Here is a 23,102-nt window from a genome sequence, read left to right as displayed (position 1 = left end):
AAACGCAACATTTTCTTGGAAAATATTAAATCCCCAAATTTCTTTTTGGATCCTCCCTTGAGTTTATGTGGTCTCACGATAAACAACGTTATGGGTGAGCCAGCCAGCACCATGTACAGTCCCGCTCCTTTTCCAGAATTCATTCCAGTTGGCAAAGATGCACAGATCGAGTGGGTCTCCTACTAGACTCGTCACAACCAACAGCTGTCCATGTGTAAAAACACTGGTGGGAAGCAGGAATCCACACATCCACAGCCTCTGACCCTGGCTTTTGTTGATTTTCATCGCAAAGGCTGGCCTAACCGGAAGCTGTCACTGGCAGAGTTGAAAAGGAAGATCCATGTCAGATGGAGCATGAGGAATTTTAGGAATAAGGAGAATACAGCCGGCATGCTCACAACCTAGTATCCCCACCTCAAGAAGCTGACCAGTGATCTTGGTTAAGATGTAATGTGTTCAATTACAGTGGCCATTGTGAGGATTGAGATTTTGCATCAGCATGATAGGAGTGTTAACCTTCAGTGACATATTGTGCAGTGACAAATCAAAAATAATTATTGAGTTAAACTCGGGTGGGTAAAGGGTAGATTGGTTTTGAGGACATCCCAGATGTAACGCCGTCTTACTACACCGCCTTCTTACTAAATCCGTCATCCCGACGTCTCGCGTCTGGCATTCAGCCTGTCATCTAGGCACGCCACATAGTGTCAGATGCACTGTGTGGTTATGTTGTTCAACTGCTGTTGGTGAAGCAATGGGACGGGTTGAGTGCTTGACACTGGGCCAATGTGCACGTCTGTAGAGGCCTAGCTTAGTGCTAGACATAACACCGTAATGACGTTCCAGCGAAAACACCACGACGGACGGAGAAGTCCAGCTACTTTAATGTATTGATTGATGTAAGATCCTGTAAATTTAAAAAAAGACTGCCGAGGAATTGATCCTTTAGGAGTTAATTCTCCCAGAATTACAGGTGGGATAATTCCCCTAGAATTGGGGTCCTCCCCCCTGGATCAACCTCCAGGGGGAAGGACTTTTTTTCACCAAAGTACACCCTGTTCATCCCCCCCCACCCCCCCGAGTATCACTACTAGTTTTCAACTCCTGACCAGCGGTTCAGGAGTGCACATATAAGACCAACAAACATACAGACACACACACACATTAATACAACTGTACTTATAAAAGTAGTATTAAAATGTGCATTCTTCTGATGCATTGCAACACATCCAAACATAATCTGCTGTGTCCTTCATTGGCTAAACATTTGCCACTTAGTTTGTGGGTTGAAAGCTGAAGTCATTCAAACACAACCCTGCAATGACCTCAGTGCATGAGAAACGATGCATGGTAGCTGAACACTCATAACTACCGCGCGGCTCTGCTCGCCCGGTCTCGGTCAAGTTTTTCCTCTCCTAACTATATCTGAATGACAATTGGCATCGCGATCTGCAACAATAGTTTCCTTTGTCAATGCCAAGGTGCCGTTTGTTTGATTCACGATGAATATGAGACGTTCTTTGTCCGCTGACTGTTTACTGGAGTCGCTGCATGTCTATAAGTTACAGTGAGGAGGAGTTGTCCTTGGCTGGAAATAAGTGTGAGTATAGAATGGGAGAGAGAGAGAGAGAGAGAGAGAGAGAGAGAGAGAGAGAGAGAGAGAGAGAGAGAGAGAGAGAGAGAGAGAGATATATATATATATATATATATATATATATATACATATATGCATATATATATATATATATATATATATATATATATATGTATATATATATATATATATATATATATATATATATATGCATATATGTATATATATATATATATATATATATATATATATATATATATATATATATATATATATATATATATATATATATATATATGCATATATGTATATATATATATATATATATATATATATATATATATATATATATATATATATATATATATATATATATATATATATATATATATATATATATATATATATGCATGCTCATCCATTTATATTTGGGTTTGTTTACAAAAATGATTTGTTAAGTTGAACCTTCTTGGAAATGTCAGGCCAGATGTGTTGTCTTTAACCAGATGTTTGAATTACGCTGAATGACTGCCTTGATTTTGGCTTGGAGTACAAGCCTGTGGTATGCCAGTGTGCTCATCGTCGACTTGTAGGTTTCCGATGTATCATCGGTTTGAAATACCACATTTACCAAGATTAGGATGACACCACATTTTATCATGTGATTATTCACAACCAAATCGCTGTCACTTTAATCAACCAGATTAGTTGAAAAAGGATAGAATTTAGTGAAGAATTTTTCTATTTATACATGGACCCCATTATTTATATTGCATAAAGTGCTGGGTTCTTTTGTTTGTTTCTTTTATTTTATTTAGAAATAAGCTCATCATGAACATTTATCATGCCTTGATAGCACTGGCTATTTGTAAGTGCAAGTTCAAGGTTCCACAGCATTCTCAGAATGGTGGGCCTTGTTCTTGTTTTCTATCCCAAGGCAAAGTTTGAAATTCGTCTAATACCAAGACAAATCACTGAACTCCAATTTTTATGATGAAGCAATTTCAGGCCGACAAAATGGCCTGGAAGTATGCACACTCGCCTATAAGCTGTGTTGCATGGGTTTGAATCCCGATCCAGCTATAATCTGTCATTCCGGTGTTTCACAGGCAGGGTGATTCATCAATGTGTGTTCCGTCCCTTGGATGGATGTTAAACTTGGTGTCCCGTCTGCTGCCATTAGTTGGTGAACGTTAAATTCCCCCACGGTGTCCTTTGTGAAGAGTAGACGAGCTATCACTGGCACCATAAAGAAATTCCAAATTCCTGCCCTGACCTTTATCGAACGTCAGGCCTGGTCAGCGGTTCGTGAAAGACAAACTGAAAAGGCCAAAACTTCCCACGGCCAACCCCATAAGAACGTGGGAATAATTGTGGATGGTAAAGAAGAAGAAGATGAGAAAGCAATTTCAGTTTGGCTCACAAAACAGAAAAAAAAAATGGAATAAACTTTTCGAATCTTTTATTATTATTATTATTATTATTATTATTATTATTATTATTATTATTATTATTATTATTATTATTATTTTGTATTCATAGCGGAGGCTTTTATTTTTTGTTCACATGTTGAGGTAGCAAACATGGACGATGTTACTAATTTACATTAAACCTCTATTCCAGCATTATAATAGTGAGGAACAAGTTAACCATAGTTTGGGTTTGATGTTCATGAGGGAAGCTTTTTTGGTGACAGTGGACTGAAAAGACATGTATGATGATAGCACAACATATGTGGAAGAATAATGAAGCATTCCATTCACTCCATCAAATATAATGCTGTATGCATTATCTAATATATATTATCGTGGGTCTGGTGGTTAGGTTAATCCCCTGACCCAATTGTGGTGGACGGGCGGTTAACACCGACCAGGCCTGGATCGCCGAGCGTGTTTTCCTTACTCGGAGGTGCACACGTGATCCTCAGAGATTGTGGCACGTGTGGGAGTGGCAGGGCGGCACGGGCATAGCGACGGAAGCACAGCACAAGGGGTTTATACTCGAACCCGCAACAGATACATGGACACCAGCAACTTAAAATAAACATGGGAATTTAATGACAACAGACAAATATTTACAAGGATATAATTCAAAATGTAATAATAATACATGAAGTAAATTAAAGCCGAAAGTCGAGGGGCTTCTACACACAGACTTTAATACAGAGAAGGGGAAAAAGAAACAAAAGAAAATCCTCTCTTTATTCTGGCACTCAGCTTGGTCCAGAGATGGTCTTTTATTGAACTTTAGGATTGAGGCGCTTCGTCCTGTGCGAGAAGATGCACCCAAAAATGACGCCAAGCCGCTCTCCGGGTGGGAAACGTACGTGAAGTAATTCGTGAGGTGGTATTCAACACCAGGGCTCACCGACCACCGTGCGGCTTCCTCGTCGATTGCGCTTGCCGACGCCACTCTCTGCGGTATAGCGCCGTTCCCTTCGGTGACATACACGAGGCTTTGAAGTCGGTCTCTCATGACCAGCCAAGAGTCAAGGCCAGTGTCTGGCTCAGCACGTGGGCAAATTTACAGCACGACACAAGAATTGCGCAGCCATTTCGTCCAGCCACGCTCCGCTCACAACTCTGTCCTCTCATTGCTACTGTCTCCTCTTTGAACTTCACCCTTCTTCCACCTCCGGGTGTGGCTTGATGGCACAAACATCGGGAAGGCGGGGCTTCTGCCTGCTCGGCACGTTTGGCTTGCTTGTTGTTATGGTTGTTGTTAGTATAAAAACGCACTTCTTTCATGGCTGGCTTTTAGATATAAAAAACGTAGGAGATCACAGGGGGAAATTATATATTGGGGGAAGTTGGCCTTAATCCCAATCTAATTAACACAGCACCACCCCCCTTGTAACACTTAAGCTCAGTTTCCCGACTTAATTGACATCGAGATGTCTCCTACACGGACCAAGCAACTCCATACAATCCTAACTTTGCTATGAAATTCCTCCATCTACCCCACAACCATAACAATATTTTGGCCTGTCTGTTTGTCTGTCCTTTATGCAAGTGAAAACCGTTTGACCTATAGCTACCAAATTTGGCATGGGAACCTCTTATGGGATGAAGAATGGGAACACAGTCAGTCGGCTTGTCTGTTTGTCTGTCTGTCCTTTATGCAAGAGCAAACCACTTGACCTCGATCTACCAAGAAAGGAGCGTGTAAGAGCATGGTATCTGCAACAACACTGCATTTTACTGTACCTGCAACATGAACAAGTGTTTGATTTGACGCAATTCCACATTTTGGTATATTTTTCCTGAAAATCGGTCCTGTCATTTTCTGCCACATCAGGTCCCATCATGTGCATCATGGTTGTTACAGGAAGTTAATGTGGCAATGTTTTTTTTTTTTTGCAGTTTACGAAAATCCCAACAACTTTACATTGCCACCAAAGAAACGGACAAGTTTAGACAGATCTACATCAGCAGCTAGAAAAGAAAAAAAAACCCCCAGAAGCAGGAAAGCTCACAAGAAAGACAATCATGCCTTGAAGCTGACCGTGAAGGACATGCAACATCCTGAGCAACAGAAACATTGCAAGAAGGACAATCTCCTCAGAAAAAAAAAAAAAATCAAATTCAGCCTTTTGTCTTAAACTTAATTTTATTTAAACTGGGGAAATAATGTGAAATTTATCCCGGGCAACACCGCGTACCTCGGCTCGTGTTCTTTAGGGGCCACTCACTGGGCTTGCCACTTTTGGTGGTGGTGGTGAGTGAGTGGGATTGGGGTGACTGTTTGTAAGTTGTGCACTGATCTCCTTCAATATAGACAATGCTGATTACATTATGTGGGACAACTTCAGCCACTTTCTCCATTAACATCTGGATCACGTGCATCACATTCATAAACTACGTACACAGATCTGGCATTAACAACAACGAGAAGGTTCATAGAACACCTTACCCCATGCAGTTTTGAGAAAAAGGACATGGGAAGCATCTTTTAAACTCTTGCTTTGAGTTTTCGAGCATGATCTATATTTCCTTTGAGCCACTATTTTGTCTGAATCTCGATATTCCCCAATGCTGAGAGCACAAACAGAAAATTTGATTGGTCGATACAGCGTAAAATGTTTTGTCCAAGTACTGTTAAACTGGAGGTTTTTGGGGGTGCCAACACGGCGATACCTCCGTTTTTGTTTAATATCCTTATTAATATTCTTCTTGTTAATATCCTTATTGTTTAACAGCAACAATTGTTCTCACGTTGTCAAGTGCTTTTGAATATATGATCTGCGAGGGTGAAGAAAATGTAAACTGTTCAACCTGGTAGATTATATATTCAGTTTATATTGTATAAAAGTTTTAAATACTGTAGAAAAAAAAAAAAAACTTTTTTTATCTGAAGTTTACCACAACCATCTTTAACACCACTTTATTACCTCTGTCACCGAAGGTGGATGGAGGGTATGTTTTCACCTGTTTGTCTATGTTAATTTTTCTGTCTGTGAACAGGATATCTCAAAAAGTTGTGGACAGATTCGGATGAAACTCTGTGGACATGTTTGGTGTTTGACAGGAATAACTGATTCGATTTTGGTGAAGATCCTGATCTGGATGTGGGTATGAGAATTTTTATATTTTAATCTCTCAATGTGATTCTTCACCATTTTGTGATAAAGCCAAAAACGATATATAGCCATGTATTTCAAAAGGTTGTGGATGGGTGATAAGAAAACTTTGTGGATGAGTTTGGTGATGGGAGCAAGTCGATTCGATTTTGGTTAAGGTCTAGATCCAGACCTGGTCTATCAGTGGATACAAAACGTTAACTGTTCAGCCTGGCGGAGGTATGCGCTCTACCGAGTGCCGTTCTAGTTGAACACGTTACATTAGTTATTCGTGCCTGTTGTTTGTCCTTTTTGAGGTCGCTGAAAACAGTAACTCTCCTAATTGGAATGATTATTAAATTTAGTTTGATTACCCAGACTGTCTAAACAAATATTGAAGTGGCTACACCGCTTAAAAATTCCCTTACTCCTCTCTGCACATGCGTGCTTGGGCCGAGATTTCGTACAATTTGTCAAATTCTGAGCCAAAGATCTGCTAAATTGCACATTCATGTTCCGATTTGTGTTCTAGTGTTCAAAATATAAGATATGATTGAAATTAAGTAGTTCCTCGATCATAGACTGACGTCTGCAGACAGACAGACAAAGTGAACCAATTGTTTCACCCCGCTTTTCGCTTCGCGAGCAGGGTACCAACAACGCACAGGTAATTTTTATTCGCCAATGCATTTCAATATGGAAAACTCAAATGATATTAAACATTGAATTATTATATACACTACCGATGGAAAGTTTTAGAACACCCCCATTTTTCCAGTTTTTACTGAAATTTAATCAGTTTAAGTCCAGTGAATAACCTGAAATGGTACAAAGCTAAGCAGTAAACTGCCAGAGGTTAAAAAAAAGTTTAGGTTACCAAAAACTGAAAAATAATGTAAATTTCAGTTGTCAAAAAAGGCCCTTTTCAGGGAACAAGTAATGGGTTAGCAACTGCAGCTGTTCTGCAGCAATGGAAGTAAATTAAGCCTTGAAAGTTTATGTAAACAATTCCTACAGGTGTCCCACTTTTGTTGATCAGTTACAAACCCTTTGTCTGTATAAAAGCAGTGTTGGAACAGACTGTGTTGCTATGCCCACTGAAGCATTATTTGGACAATATAGTATATTGCTATACTATATTGTCGTAGGAAGTAGTATATTGCCATCATAATGGTGAGAAAAAGACAATTAACAAAGGAAGACAGACACACCATTATAACCCTTAAAAGTGTAGGTCCTTCCTTGAGAGAAATTGCAAAGATGCCAAGGTGTCAGTGAGTACAGTTTCCTACACCATCAAAAGACACTTGGAAACTGGAGGAAACTCTGACAGGAAGAGGTCTGGCAGACCCAAAGCCACAACACAATCAAAAGACAAGCTTCTGAGAGTCAACAGCTTGCGTGATAGGTGGCTCACAGGACAGCAGCTTCAAGCACAGCTTAACACTGGTCGAAGTAAGGAAGTCTCAGTTTCAACTGCGAAGAGAAGACTTCAAGCTGCAGGTTTGACAGGTCGAGAGGCAGTAAGAAAGCCATTGCAAAGATGGTAAAATAAGAAAAAGAGGCTTGCCTGGGCCATGAAGCACCGCCAGTGGACTACTGAAAACTGGAAGAAGGTCTTATAGACTGATGAATCAAAATTTGAAATCTTCGGTTCATCATGGAAGGTTTTTGTACACCGTCGAGTAGGCGAAAGGATGGTTCCTCAATGTGTGACACCAACTGTCAAACATGGAGGAGGAAACGTGATGATCTGGGGCTCTTTTGCTGGACCCAGAGTCGGCGACTTGCACAGAGTGACTGTCACAATGAACGAAAAGGGCCACCACAGCATTTTGCAGCACCATGCAATACCCTCTGGTCTACGCCTGGTTGGTCAGAGGTTCATTCTATAGCAAGATAACGACCCATAACATACCTCCAGGCGATGTCAGAGCTTCCTTAGAATAAAAGAACAAGACGGTAGGCTTCAAATCATGGAATTGCCAGCACAGTCTCCAGACTTAAACCCCATCGAGCTGGTTTGGGATGAACTGGATAGAAGGGTGAAAGCAAAGCAACCTACAAGTGCAACACATTTGTGGGAACTTCTGCCACAGTGTTGGGAAGAACTTTCCGAACAATATTTGATTTCCATTGTGGAAAAAATGCCACGAGTATGTTCGGCTGTTATATCTGCAAAAGGTGGTTACTTTGATCAGTGGAAAATTTAGATTAAATTTTGTTAAACAAAACAATTCCATGATTTATTTTTTTTATCTGCAATTGTTTATTTGTTCTATGCTTTAATTGCAGAGTACATTGAAACATTAAACTGCTTAAATTTCAGTAAAAACTGGAAAAATGGGGGTATTCTAAAACTTTTGACCGGTAGTGTACATAGAGCTCCAGACCTATATTTTTTATTCTTACTCACACTCGCTCCCTGCGGCAGCAACCATGGGATCATGTGTACTGTACGTGCGCACCATGTAGATGGTGGTTTGTTGATATCCTTATTGTTTAACAGCCGAAATTATTCTCACGTGATTTTGAGGTTGTCTGGGGGAAGTTTGGCTCAAGTCTTTCACGAACCAACTGGCCAGGGCTGACGTATGACTAAGGTTAAGGCAGGTATTTGTAATTTGTTCAGGGTGCCACCGATAACTCACCGACTCTTTGTGAAGGACATTGTGGGATATTTAAAGTCCACCAACTGATGGCGGTAGATGGGACGCCAGCTTAACATCCATCCGACAAAATGGCACACATTGATGCATCACCCTGCCTGTGAAACACCGGGATTTCAGAATGACAGCTGGGTCGGGATTCCAACCCAGGCTAGACAGCTTCGAGGAGAGTGTGCTCAGCTCGAGGCCATCCTGCTTGCCTCTCTGTTAATATTATCATCATTACTAGCAGATCACCTTCCCTGCAGGCAATGTTGTTCCAAGCATGTAACGTGTTCTTCTGATGCATACCTTTATTTGGGTGGTGTTTAGGCAACTGACAGCTCTGTGTAGGCAAAAAAAGAAAATAACCCAGGTTATGTGCATGAAGCAAAAACATACCGATTGCTTATAATTCAAAACACCTCACAGCATTGGAAAACGTGGGGACAGGATTACTGCACTGTAAATGGTGAAGACATGTAATACCCTCCCCCACCTGGAGGCGGTGCTACATGATACACATTTACATATAGAATTTGCGTCCCCCTCTCCAAGACCACCGGCAAAGATAAAAACACCCCGATACATTATTTGGGGTCATGCTGATCCTATGTAGCAAGTGTAGATGTAATCAGCCCAAAACTGTCGGAGTAGCATGACAAACAACCGATCCATGCAGTATAGGAAGGATGCCATTATCATTGGACAGAATTGACTGACTAATTTGCAGTCAGAATAATTTTGACGAGAAATATAACTTGGATGACAGAGAGGATGGAGTCAGGATTGGAGGAAGATATCTTCATCAAAAACTCTATTCCTCACTCTCCATGCACTGCCCTCACTCCCCCACACCCCAGGAACACCTCTGGCTACGGCTTCCCCTCCGCTCCAACCTCATGTTTATATATGTGTGCTGTACCATCCACCAAACAGTGATGACTCCATTTACATCGCGCTCAATGAAAACATTGACCAATTTCTATCCTCTCATCCCGACTTACTCTCTTCCTCATATGTGGTGATTTCAATCGTCATCATGCCAGTTGGCTGGGTGTGGGTACCTCTCTCACCTGCCATGGCACTTCTGTGATTCTTTGGGACTGAAACAATCTGTCAACTTTCTGACCCAGATCTCAGGCAATGGTACTCCATCTCTTCTGGATCTGATTTTAACCAATTTCCCTGCAAATATCTGTTGTTTTTCCTCTGCTCCAACCAGTTAAATTGACCATATGCTTGTCAAAGTAGACATCTCTCTGGCTGTTATTAGAGAACCACCTCAGCACCGTCAAGTCTGGCATTTCATTCAGGCCGACTGGCATGGTCTTCAAGCAGCCGTCAAACTTCTTGACTGGTCTCCCATTTTTGCTTTCTCCAACATCAACTCATCCTGGGAATTCTTTCATAGAAACTTGCTCTCTCTCTCTCAGGCACACATTTATCCCATCTCGTCTTCAGTTGTCATATCCTTCCTCCCACCCATGGTACACTGAAGCTTGTGGCGAGGCAGTTGCCTTTGCCTCATGGAAGGCAAAACCAACTGAAGGCAATCTCAGTTCCTTCCACAAAGCTCGGAAAAAGTTTGTGTGTCTACCTTCAAGAGAGCCAGAAAACATCTTTCTAATCTCAAGTCTGAACTCAAACATGTCTCCCTCCTCCACATCCTGGTGGCATCTGGTTAAGTCTGTTTCTGGTGTATGTTCCCTCTCCACCCCCTCCCTTACCTCGAATGGCTACACAGTTGACATCACATGTGAAAAAGGATGAATGACTGAACTCTGTGTTTGCTTCTTAATGTTCCAAACCCATCGCTTTTTGTACCCACCTTACCCAGTCGCACCCAGCTGTTCCTGAACTCTGTGTCCTTTTCTCCTGACAAGGTGGAGAGTTTGCTATCTCACCTCATGATTCTGCAACCAGTCCAGACGGCATCAGTTTGCTTGTCCTAAAATCCTGCTCTGCTGCTCTTGCTCACCCTATCTCTGTTCTATTCACCTTCTCATTTGTCCACGGTCATCTGCCATCTGCTTGGAAATCAGGAAATGTTTGTGCAAAAACAGATCCCTGCAACTACAGACCAATCAGCCTTCTCCCAATCATCAGCCAGGTTATGGAATCCATCATCACTTCTGACATTAAATCCTTCCTCTTCTCCAATGGCTTCATTTCCGATCATCAATTTGGATTGAGACAAGGTCACTCTACCCTGGACATGCTGCTTCTGCTTTCCCAACAATGGATGTAGGTCCTCAATGCCAGACATGAGATCAGAGCCATATCCCTGAAAATATCACGAGCTTTTGATATGGTCTGGCACACTGCCCTGCTCACCAAACTCTCTTCCTATGGTGTCCAAGACAATCTCCACTCATGCCTCCCAGAATTCCTCTCCTGTCTCAGTCAATGTTTGGCCCCGAATGGAATTCTCTCATCCTCTCTTCCTGTCCAGGCTGGAGTTCCTCAAGTCAGTGTTCAGCCCATATCTCTTTGTTGATGACTCCACTCTCTGCCTTACCATCTGTCATTCCTCAGATCGGCAAGCAGCAGCCTCTTCAATCTCTGAAGATCTGTATACAATCACAAGTAGGTCCAACACGTGAAATATATCTTTCAATCCTGACAAATCTCACACTCTCACTGTCTCTCCGAAAAGACCTTCTGCCCCCCCCCCCTCCCCATCTACTTTCTCAACAATCCTCTTGAAGAAGTCCTTTCATTCAAGCTTCTGAGTCTCACTATCTGCCATGATCTTTCATGGGAAAGCCGCATTTCCAAGCTGGCTACCAAAGCCAGTCGCCGACTGGGCATCATCTGTCGTGCAAAGTCCTTCCTTGGCACACCTGAGCTCCTGACCACAAACAAAGCTTTCATCAGCAGCCTGATAGAGTACTGATCTCCCCTATGGGCTACTGCTCCCGCCTGACACCTAGCTCGACTTCATGCTGTGGAAACCAAGGCTTTTAGGATCAATGGTATCTCCCGCGATTAAGTGGAGTCTTTGGGTCTCTCACTCTCTCACTGCAAGCAGGTCGGTGGTTTTTCTGTCCTATACTATCTCCTCTCTGGCCTTGCCCCCCTGCTTCCTCTGTGATTTTTCCCCCCCCATCACCCACCATTTTTCCGCAGGGTGCTCAAGGTCCGCCAGCAATCCCCTTCTGGCGAAACTACCAAAATCAAGAATTACTGCTCACCTTCATTCTTTCATTCCTCTGTTTTTTCAGCCTCTGGAACAAACTCCCACACTCTCTTCAATCTCACTCTTCTCTCCAGGTCTTCAAAACAGCTGTTCACCACCATCTCTTTTCTTCCCCCATCGAAAACCATGATCTTTTCTACCCCTGTTAATTCAACCCAAACTCATCATTCAAAATCCCTGCATTCCTCCTCCCTGAAAGTCCCCGTAGTGTCCATCTTGTTTACCCCATATACCCCACCAATCCCTCTCCCTCCCACAGATCTCCTAATATCTCTGCTCTCAACTTTGTTGTGCTTCCCTCTCCTCCCCACTTGTCTCCTGCTCCCTTTGTGATAAGTTCTGTGTGTTAGCTCTTATAGAAGCCTCGATAATGAATACAAAAAAAAACAAAACATGTATCAACAACCTGTGGTATGCTGATGATGCCACTCTCTTGGCAGAAAGTAAAGAGGATTTGATGAAACTGCTACAGAGAGTGAAGAAGGAAAGTGAGAAGGCTGGTCTTTATCTAAATGTAAAAAATATTAAAGTATTGTCAACCAAGAAGATCGACGTGTTAAGAAGGGGTGTGTTCATTACCAATCAGCTTGTAGAGCACTCGTTTGAATATTTCATAAGATGTTAGATCAGACCACGCATGACATTATCATATGTTACATCAGGTCATTGCAAGGATCACACCATGCATGACATTATAACATGTTAGATCAGGTCACTGAAAGGATCACACCATACATGACATTATAACATGTTAGATCAGGTCATTGGAAGGATGACACCATGCATAACATTATAACATGTTAGATCAGGTCATTGAAAGGATCACACCATGCATGACATTAAAATATGTTAGATCAGGTCATTGGAAGGATGACACCATGCATAACATTATAACATGTTAGATCAGGTCATTGAAAGGATCACACCATGCATGACATTATAGCATGTTAGATCAGGTCATTGAAAGGATCACACCATGCATGACATTATAATATGTTAGATGAGGTCATTGAAAGGATCACACCATGCATGATATTATAACATGTTAGATCAGGTCATTGAAAGGATCACACCATGCATGACATTATAATATGTTCGATCAGGTCATTGAAAGGATCAGACCATGTATAACATTATAATATGTTAGATCAGATCATTGAAAGGATCAGACCATGCATAACATTATAATATGTTAGATCAGGTCATTGAAAGGATCACACCATGCATGACATAATATGTTAGATCAGGTCATTGAAAGGATCACACCATGCATGATATTATAACATGTTAGATCAGGTCATTGAAAGGATCACACCATGCATGACATTATAATATGTTAGATCAGGTCGTTGAAAGGATCAGACCATGAAAAACATAATAATATGTTATATCAGGTCATTGAAAGGATCACACCATGCATGACATTATAATACGTTAGATCAGGTCATTGAAAAGATCACACCGTGCATGATATTATAATAGGTTAGATCAGGAATTTGAAAGGATCACACCATGCATGACATTATAATATGTTAGATCAGGTCATTGAAAGGATCACAACATGCATGACATTATAATATTGTTACGAATTTCGGCCCGCCCGGCATGCGATTGGCCACATACTCGATTTCGCGACCGCGTCGCCCACCGGAACGGACAATTCAGTCGTGACCCTCCCGGAACAACGCCGGGAGCTCGTCACGGGTGGGTCTCTCGACCTCACCACAATCGTGCCAATTGGCCACCCGCACAGGATAGGGTTGTTCGCCAAACTCGACCTACCTAACTACCTGCGCGAGTAGTTAACCGGGCGATCGTACCTCGCCGCTGGCCGACCGAGAACACGAACCGTTTAAGCGGTCCGTTCCGTGCTTCAGTGATAACCGAGCGGTGTTATCGCCGACCCCGACGGATGTGATTCTATTTACTGGGTGCTTAAACCCTTCTACCAATTCCTTCCGTGATGCAAGATGGAACTTTCAAACAAGGGAAAGGACACAACGAAACGGGGAACAGTTCAACAAGCACATTTATTTCACACTCAGACAAGGCACGTATTTACAGCCATACAGTAAATCATGCACGTAAGAACAGTAACCAGTGAAAGCAATTGAAGAGTTACAACTGAATATTTATTCACACATTTATTTAAACAGGTTTTCTTTACAAGACGGTGCCACCACATGCACTTACACAAAAGCAAAGAAAAGCCACCCTCAAAGACAAGGGTGGCAGACAGGTCTGTGGACCAAATATGCGTGGAACCTGGATGAGCGGCCAGGTCCACGAGACTGAAAGGGTCTTACCCGTACCCTCGTGGCACGATGGCGGGCAAGCCGCAATGTCAGCGTAGCCGCGCCTGACTTTATGCCCCTGGCGTGGCCGGTGAGCTCTCTCCGGCGTTCTCCGCGCAGGCACGTGTTTCACAGTCGGCACCACAGTTGGGGAGGGGAACGGACGGGGTTACCGGCGTCTCTCAGCGCAAAGCTCGGTTTGGGAGAGGGGAACTGCTGCCGCTCCCTTTAGCGAGTTGGCGCTCTGGACCGCACTGGCTCCGGCAAAACTCCTCCTGGCTGTGGCCTCCACAACGCCCCTTTTCCGGCGGTGGTCCCCACTCAGCCCTCTGGCTTGCCCCTGAGCCCTTCTCCGCGTCCCTGCTCCACTCAGCAACTCGCCCATCAACTTTGACCTGAGCTTCGTTCCGAAGATGCTTCCTCTCCATCGACCGTCCCCCGTCATTGTGCTCGCCCTTATATAGGCCGGGGGAGTGGAAAAATCCAACCCCCGACCTATGACCTTCGACCTCTGGAAATCGTACCTGGTTGAAATCACCAGGGCCTTGCCTTGTCAGCGTGACCCATGACCCCGGCAAAGCCGACGTGGTAGGAATCACCAAAGCCTCGCCTTGTCAGCTTCAGCTTTACCCCTTCGAGCTGATGGTGGTGTTTAGCCCCGGCCGCGCAGTTTTGATCCGGCTGAGGCGATGTGTGTGTGAGTGTTTCGCCGGGGCTTTTGTCCCGCCGAACCGATGCGTGTAATGCATCGAGTCCGCCCGCCACGCGGCTTCGTTTCTCCCAACCAGCAGATGTGTGTATGCGGGTTTCGCCGGGGCTTCTGTCCTGCCGAACCGATGCGTGTAATGCATCGAGTCCGTCCGTGAAGGATTTCATATGCAAATTTGAGGATCACATCGGGTTTGGAGGCGTGGCTACACCACCTGATGCTCAGCCATTGGACGGATGAAAAGTGGGCGTGTATGAATCCTGATCCGACCTCCTTCAAAAGGATCCCATTCACAACCAATGGCACGACGTTCGATAACATGTTATATTTCTCTGTTCAAATCATGTCTGGAGGTGGTAAAAATCACCGAACGGGTTTTGGACAGTGCGACTTCGGTGTTGACTCTGGGACGAAGGCGACTTCTTGTTTGCGGGTGGTGTTTGTTGATGGTAGTGGAGGGAGAAAGGCGAAGGTGGTGGGGTTTGCTGTGGTGGTTTGGGGATGGTGTTGGTGGTGGCGATCTGATTGTTGGGGGATGCTTGGTCCAAAATAATGATAGAGAAAAGAAAAACGATTAACTCAAAGGATCACAGCCCTGTGAACATGGAAATTCCCTTTAAACAACGGTGGGGAAATCTTACTACACATATACTTATCGGTATAACTGACCTGAGGACCTTCATGGTGTCGAGCCAATTTCCACGGCCGCAACAATATGTTAGATCAGGTCATTGAATGGATCACACCATGTATGATATTATAACATGTTAGACCAGGTTATTGAAAGGATCAGACCATCCATGACATAATATGTTAGATCAGGTCATTGAAGGGATCACACCATGCATGACATTATAATATGTTAGATCAGGTCATTGAAAGGATCACACCATGCATGACATTATAATATGTTAGATCAGGTCATTGAAAGGATCATACCATGTATGATATTATAATATGTTAGATCAGGTCATTGAAAGGATCATACCATGTATGACATTATAATATATTAGATCAGGTCATTGAAAGGATCACACCATGCATGACATTATAATATGTTAGATCAGGTCATTGAAAGGATCATACCATGTATGATATTATAATATGTTAGATCAGGTCATTGAAAGGATCATACCATGTATGATATTATAATATGTTAGATCAGGTCATTGAAAGGATCATACCATGTATCACATTATAATATATTAGATCAGGTCATTGAAAGGATCACACCATGCATGACATTATATCATGTGAGATCAGGTCATTGAAAGGATCACACCATGCATGACATTATAATATGTTAGATCAGGTCAATATAATATCAGTTACTCAATCGTGCTGATGATGGAGATTTTGAAACTGTGCCTCACCATTTTATATTCCCCAAAATATACTTTACTTTCCTGAGGGTGGGGTGATATCGCACATCACAAGAACTCCATGGGGAGGGCGGATATTGTTTTGAAATAACTAACTTAACTTGAGGTCAATGAATCTGATTAAACGTCGCCTTGGGCGTTGTGTACGATGCGTCTTTTAAATACATCACTGGAGTTCACCAGAAGTCATTTTCTTCCCGTTTTTAGTCATTTACCATCGAAACGCTACATTTGTATCAATGTAGTCATTCAGCGAATAATACTCATTCCTCTGATGACAGAGATTTGGAAACTGTGCCTCGTGATTCCAAATTCCTCCCCCACACCCCCAGGAATACCTCTGGCTTCGGCTTCCCCTCCACTCCCACCTCATGTTTATATGTGTACTGTACCGTCCACCGAACAGTGATGACTCCATCTACACCTCACTATCCGAAAACATGGACCATCTTCTATCTTCTCATCCAAACTCTCTCTTCCTCTTATGTGGTGACTTCAATTGTCATCACGCCAGTTGGCTAGGTGTGGGTACCTCTCTCACCTGCCATGGCACCTCAGCAAAAGCTTTCTGCGACTCATTGGGACTGACTCAATCGGTCAACTTCCCGACCCGGATCTCAACCAATGGTACTCCATCTCTTCTGGATCTGGTTTTGACAAATTTCCCTGACAATATCTGCTGCTCTTCCTTCGCTCCAATTGGTTCTTCTGACCACGTCCTTGTCAAAGTGGACATCTCTCTGGCTGTTATCAGAGAACCACCTCACCACCGTCGAGTCTGGCATTTCACTCAAGCCGACTGGCAGGGTCTCCGAGCAGCCATCAAACTTACAGACTGGTCTCCTATCACTACTTTCTCAAACATCAACTCATCCTGGGAATTCTTTCAAAGAAACTTGCTCTCCCTCATGCACAGATTTATCCCCTCTCGTGTTCAGTTGTCTTACGCTTCCTCCCGCCCTTGGTTTACTGAAGCTTGTGGCGAGGCAGTTGTCCTGAAACAACTTGCCTTTGCCTCATGGAAAGCAAACCCAACTGAGGGCAATCTCAGTTCTTTCCACAAAGCTCGGAACAAGTGTGTATCTACCCTCAGGAGAGCCAGAAAACAACATCTTTCTCATCTCAAGTCTGAACTCTCAAACCTCTCTCCCTCCTCAAAATCCTGGTGGCGTTTAATCAAATCTGTTTCTGGTGTATGTTCCCCCTCCATCCCCTCCCTTACCTCAAATGGCCGCACTGCTGATTCCACACGTGATAAAGCTGAATGTCTAAACTCGGTGTTTGCAGCTAAATCTTGTGTCCTAAACCCATCACTATCTCTACCCACTTTACCCAGTCGCACCCAACTGTCCCTGGACTCTGTATCCTTTTCTCCTGACAAGGTGGAGAGCTTGCTTTCAAACCTCGAGTCAGATTCTGCAACCGGTCCAGACGGCATCAGCCCACGTGTCCTCAAAGCCTGCTCTTCTGCTCTTGCTCACCCTCTCTCTGTTCTATTCACCCTCTCATTTGCCCAAGGTCATCTGCCATCTGCTTGGAAATCTGCTAACATCACTGCCCTGCATAAAAAAGGTGCAAAAACAGATCCCTGTAACTACAGACCAATCAGCCTTCTCCCAATCATCAGCAAGGTGATGGAATCCATCATCGCTTCAGATATGAAATCCTTCCTCTTCTCCAATGGCTTGATTTCCAATCATCAATTTGGTTTCAGACCAGGTCACTCTACCCTGGATATGCTGCTTCTGCTCTCCCATCAATGGATGGAGGTCCTCAATGCCAGACAGGAAATCCGAGCCGTATCCCTGGACATATCACGTGCTTTTGACACAGTCTGGCACCCTGCCCTACTCACCAAACTCTCTTCCCATGGTATTCAAGGCCATCTCCACTCATGGCTCGCAGACTTCCTCTCCTGTCGCAGTCAACGTGTGGCCGTAAATGGAGTTCTTTCATCCCCTCTTCCTGTGCAGGCTGGAGTTCCCCAAGGTAGCGTTCTGGGCCCTGTTCTTTTTCTGGTTTTCATCAATGATCTCTCGGACTCTCTGGAAAATCCTCTATTTCTCTTTGCCGACGACTCCACCCTCTGCCGTACCATCTGTCATCCCTCAGACCGGCAAGCAGCAGCTTCTTCGCTCACTGCAGATCTGGATAAAATCACAAACTGGTCCAACATGTAGAACATGTCTTTCAATCCAGACAAATCTCACACTCTCACTATGTCTCTTCGAAAGGACCATTTACAAAACCCCCCCATCCACTTTCTCAACAATCCTCTGGAAGAAGTCTTTTCTTTCAAGCTTCTAGGTCTCACTATCTGCCATGACCTTTCCTGGGAAAGTCACATTTCCAACCTCGCCTCAAAAGCCAGTCGCCGACTGGGAATCCTCCGTCGTGCTAAGTCCTTCCTCGGCCCTCTTGAGCTCCTGACCACTTACAAAGCTTTTGTCCGTAGCCTGATGGAGTACTGCTCTCCCCTCTGGGCTGGTGCTCCTGCCTCCCACCTTTCTCGGCTTAACGCTGTCGAAACCAGGGCATTTAAGATCATCGGCATCTCCCGCAATGAAGCTGTGTCTTTGGGCCTCTCACTCAATCACCGCAGGTTGGTCGGTGGTCTTTCTGTCTTCTACCGACTCCTCTCCAGCCTTGCCCCCCCTGCTCTCTCTGCGATTTGTCCCCACCACATTTCCACAGGGCGCTCAAGGTCCGCCAACAACCCCCTTCTGGTAAAACTACCAAAATCACGAATCACTGCTCATCTTCACTCTTTCATTCCTCTTTTTCCCGCCTTTGGAAGAAACTTCCTCACTCTATTCTTTCCCATTCTTCCCTCCAGGCTTTCAAAACAGCTGTTCACCACCACCTCTTATCTTCCCCCATCCAAATCCTCGATCTTTTCTACCCCCGATAATCCACCCAAGCCCACTTCCTTCATTTCTCCTGCTTTCCTTCCTGAAAGTCCCTGAAATGTCCATCTTCTCTTCGCCATGTTCCCCGTCCCACCCCTATCCCTCTCCCTTCCACAGTTCACCTAATGTGTCTGTTCCCCACTGTTTTGTCCCTTCCACTCCCGCCCCTCTTGTCTCATGCCTCCTTGCTGTGAGTTGTGTGTTTGCTCTCATACAAGCCTCGACCAAGGTATACAAAAAATAAAAAAATTAAAAAAAAATTCCCAGTCCTTCAGGCCTTGAGGCAAGGCCCTAGCGCTGTGATCTGCAGCTTGGAGGTTGAGGAAATTGGGAGTTCTCAGCACTTGAAGGTGGTGTTGGCACCATGTCCATGGTGCTCTGAACTTCCTCTAGAGGAATGTTTAATTCTCCAACGTCCAGAAGTGGAAGAATGGCCACTGGCTCAGATGGAGATTTCAGCAAGTGTCACCTGTTGCGGCGATATGATCTATCGTTGGCCATGGTAACTAGGTATGATCTTGGTGCGGAAAGTTTGATAGATATGACTACAGGTACCCAGCCCTGTCTAGTCTTGACGTGGGCAGCATCACCTCCTTGAATCTCCATAAGAGGTTTCACCCCTCTATCATATAATTTGGTGTCCTGCCTCTGACGGTCCTGGAGCTGCTGACAAGTATCTGATATGACACCTGGCTGGAGGCTTTCACTGTAAACAGGTAATTTATCTCTTATCCTCCTGTTCATTAAGAGTTGAGCTGGAGAGAGTGTCACTCTGCTAATAGAAGAGTAGCGGTAGGCAAGCATTGTGAGTTGAACATCAGTACCATCTTCATGTGCATTTCACAAAGCCTGTTTCATTGTCTGAATCGCACGCTCAGCTTGACCATTGGATTGCGGATATGTTGGGGAAGAGGTTGTGAACATTATGCCCCATTCGTGTCCAAAGTCCTTAATTTCTGCGCTACCAAAGGGAACATTGTCAGCGAATACCTCTTCTGGTATGCCATGGCGGGAAAGGTTCACTTTCATTGTTGAGATGACCGCGATACCCATGAGCCCATTTATCTGTGACACCTCAGGAAATTTTGAGAAGTAGTCCACCAGGATGACATAGTCTTTTCCACCAAAGTGAAATATATCAGCACCCAGCTTCTGCCATGGGCGATCAGGGACACTGTGTGGGATGAGTGGCTCTTTCAGATTGGCAGGCCAAAATGTGACACAGACCACACACTCAGCAGCACATGATTCGATGTCTCTTGACATACCTGGCCAGTACAAAATGGGTCTAGCCGGCGCCTTGCACTTTCCTGCTCTGAGATGCCCTTCGTGAATTAGAGCCAGCATGTCCTGTTGCATTGCGGCTGGAATGATGATCCACTCACTACAGAACAACAAACCTTCAGACTGATGGATGTTCTCCCGAACAGGTCAGAATGATTTCACCATCAGAGACACTCTGGCTCGATGTGCAGGCCAGCCTTTTGTGATGGTTGTGCTGAGCTGTTGAAGTGCTGGATCTAGCGATGTCTCACGTTGCAGTACTTTCATTCTGCGAGTGACCAATTGATGTACGCGAAGGTGGATATCGTCTTCCAGCGTCTGATCATATAGTGGCATGCTAGATGGCGCTCTGGCGAGTGTATCTGCGATGTATAGATACTTTCCTGGGACATACTGCACTGACACAGTGTATCGGAGAAGCCGAAGCATCATGAGCTGAAGTCTGGTTGAGAGCAGGTGCAGTGGCTTCTTGACAATAGCCATTAGTGGCTTGTGGTCAGTGTGTACGGTCGTGTCAAACTCGTAGATGTACTGATGAAAACGCTCTGCCCTGATTATGATTCCAAGAAGCACCTTTTCTATCTGGGCATAGTTCTGTTTTGCAGATGTTCGAGACCGATAGGCATATGCTACAGGATGCCCATCCTGCAGCAGGCACAGCCTAACCCAGCTGAAGATACATCATTTTGAAGGACTGCTAGCTTTGATGGGTCAAAGAATTTCAACACTGGGCGCTTTGCCATTGAGGATTTTAACAGCTGGTATGCTGCATCATGCTCTCCATGCCATTCCCAGGCGGCATCTTTCTTTAGCATCTGACGCAGTGGTGTTGTGATGGCCGACTTGTTGGGTTTGAACCGACCGAGGTAATTAACTACACCCAGAACTCGCTGCAGCTCCAGACGTGACTGAGGAGTTGGCATTTCCAACACGGCTTGCACCTTGTCTTCATCCGGGCAAATCCCAGCACAGGTGAGGACATGACCTATGTATTTTACCTCTGCAACCTTCCACTGGATCTTGTTTGGGTTGTATTTGATGTTTTTCTGTCGTGCACAGTCCAGTACCTTGTGTGTGATGGTGTCATGCTCAGTCGGGGTGGTTGCAGCAATAATCATGTCATCTGCGATGCAGAAGACCCCAACAATGTCTCCAAATGTGCTCTCATTCCCCTCTTCACTGGCTGATGTCACACGGTAGATGGTTAAAACAACGACGCCCCAGAAGAGAATTAAAAGTGCACTTTTGAGCACTCTCTTGTTCTAATTGAAAGAGTCCTTTTGATCACATAACTGAAGACCTTCTTTCCAGCGAGCTGACCCATGACTTCATCTGTTGTAGGGATGGGGTGGTGCTCATGCTTAATAGCCTTGTTGAGATTCCTGGGATCGAGACATCAACGCAATGATTTATCTTTCTTCTCGACGATGAAAAGATTATGCACGCAGTCCGTTGGTCCATCCACCTTGGAAATGATACCCTCTGCCTCCATGTCAGGCAGTTCGTCCTTCAAGCGCTCATGCAGGCTGAGAGGCACATCACAAGGTGGCTCGATGACGCTAAATGGATGAATTCAGTTCAATGTGGTATGGTGTGTCGAACTTCCCCAGGCCAGTGAACAAATCTGCATAATCAGCCTTGACTTTGTCCAGTGTATGGTCAGGCTGTGGTGAAGCCACTGACGTCACAGCCTCGACAGGCAGCAAGTGACTGTTGGGGTCCTTTTGGATAAGACCCAGGCATGTCTATGCGTGAAGACTGAGAATAGGAGGCACTTTGATGTCCACCACATAGAAGTCGAAGGGCCCCGTTGACGACACAGGAGTGCATTGTAGCTTGGCCACTCCATGATGAGGGATGGTGCCCCCACTGTAGCTTTTCAAAAGGATAATTGAGGTAATAGTCTTGACTGGCTTTTCCATGGAATTGAATATTCTGTGAGGGAGTAATGATACCTGTGCTCCAGTCAACCTTCACCTTTACCCTATGGCCGTTGATGTTGATGTTCGCAAACCAAGAGACATCTGGCTTCATGACCTGCAAGTCTCCTATCAGCAGTGTAGACATGCCATCAATGTACAAGACACGAAGAGACGGCAGTTCGGCCGTTGCTGTGCTCGTCGCCAATGTGTGAACACACTTGGATTGTCAGCAGACCTCTGCAAAATTGTTCTGCTTATTACAGTTCCTGCAGCATTTCCCAAAGGCAGGGCATTGGTGAGCTTGATAAATATGCAAGCAGTTCCCACAATTTTGGGTGTGCTTATTGCTCTTGGTCGACCCAGGCTTGGGTACAAATGAACCTTTGCCAGCAGACTTGAGACTGCAGCACCCTTGGCAGCAAAACAAGTCAATGTCTTGGGAGTGCCCAGTGGAAGTGGCCGATGTGGGAGTCGACGCCATGGCCCTGGCATGCGATCTACTTGAATCAGCAGTCAAACAGAGAGTTATCGTTTTTTTATGAAGTCAGTCTCGGTTCACATAAGAGACACTCTTTTAAGGTGAGGTTACGCATGGAAAAA

The 23,102-nt window shown here is 44.4% G+C and overlaps 1 long non-coding RNA gene across 1 annotated transcript in view; it reads left to right on the top strand.

Annotated features, from left to right (window-relative positions):
- The first annotated feature begins 1,084 nt into the window (after nucleotides 1–1,084).
- LOC147021841 (uncharacterized) overlaps nucleotides 1,085–23,102 on the top strand; it is an 81,575-nt gene continuing 59,557 nt past the window's right edge. The window contains exons 1-2 of the long non-coding RNA XR_015060962.1: nucleotides 1,085–1,600; nucleotides 6,058–6,165. This is a non-coding gene — a long non-coding RNA (uncharacterized LOC147021841). The remainder of the gene's footprint in view (nucleotides 1,601–6,057; nucleotides 6,166–23,102) is intronic.

Source organism: Eptatretus burgeri, chromosome 8, assembly GCF_056783735.1.
Source record: "Eptatretus burgeri isolate ZD-2024b chromosome 8, Ebu_testis_v1, whole genome shotgun sequence".
Taxonomy (NCBI): Eukaryota; Metazoa; Chordata; class Myxini; order Myxiniformes; family Myxinidae; genus Eptatretus; species Eptatretus burgeri.
This window is presented reverse-complemented; position numbering and strand designations above follow the sequence as displayed.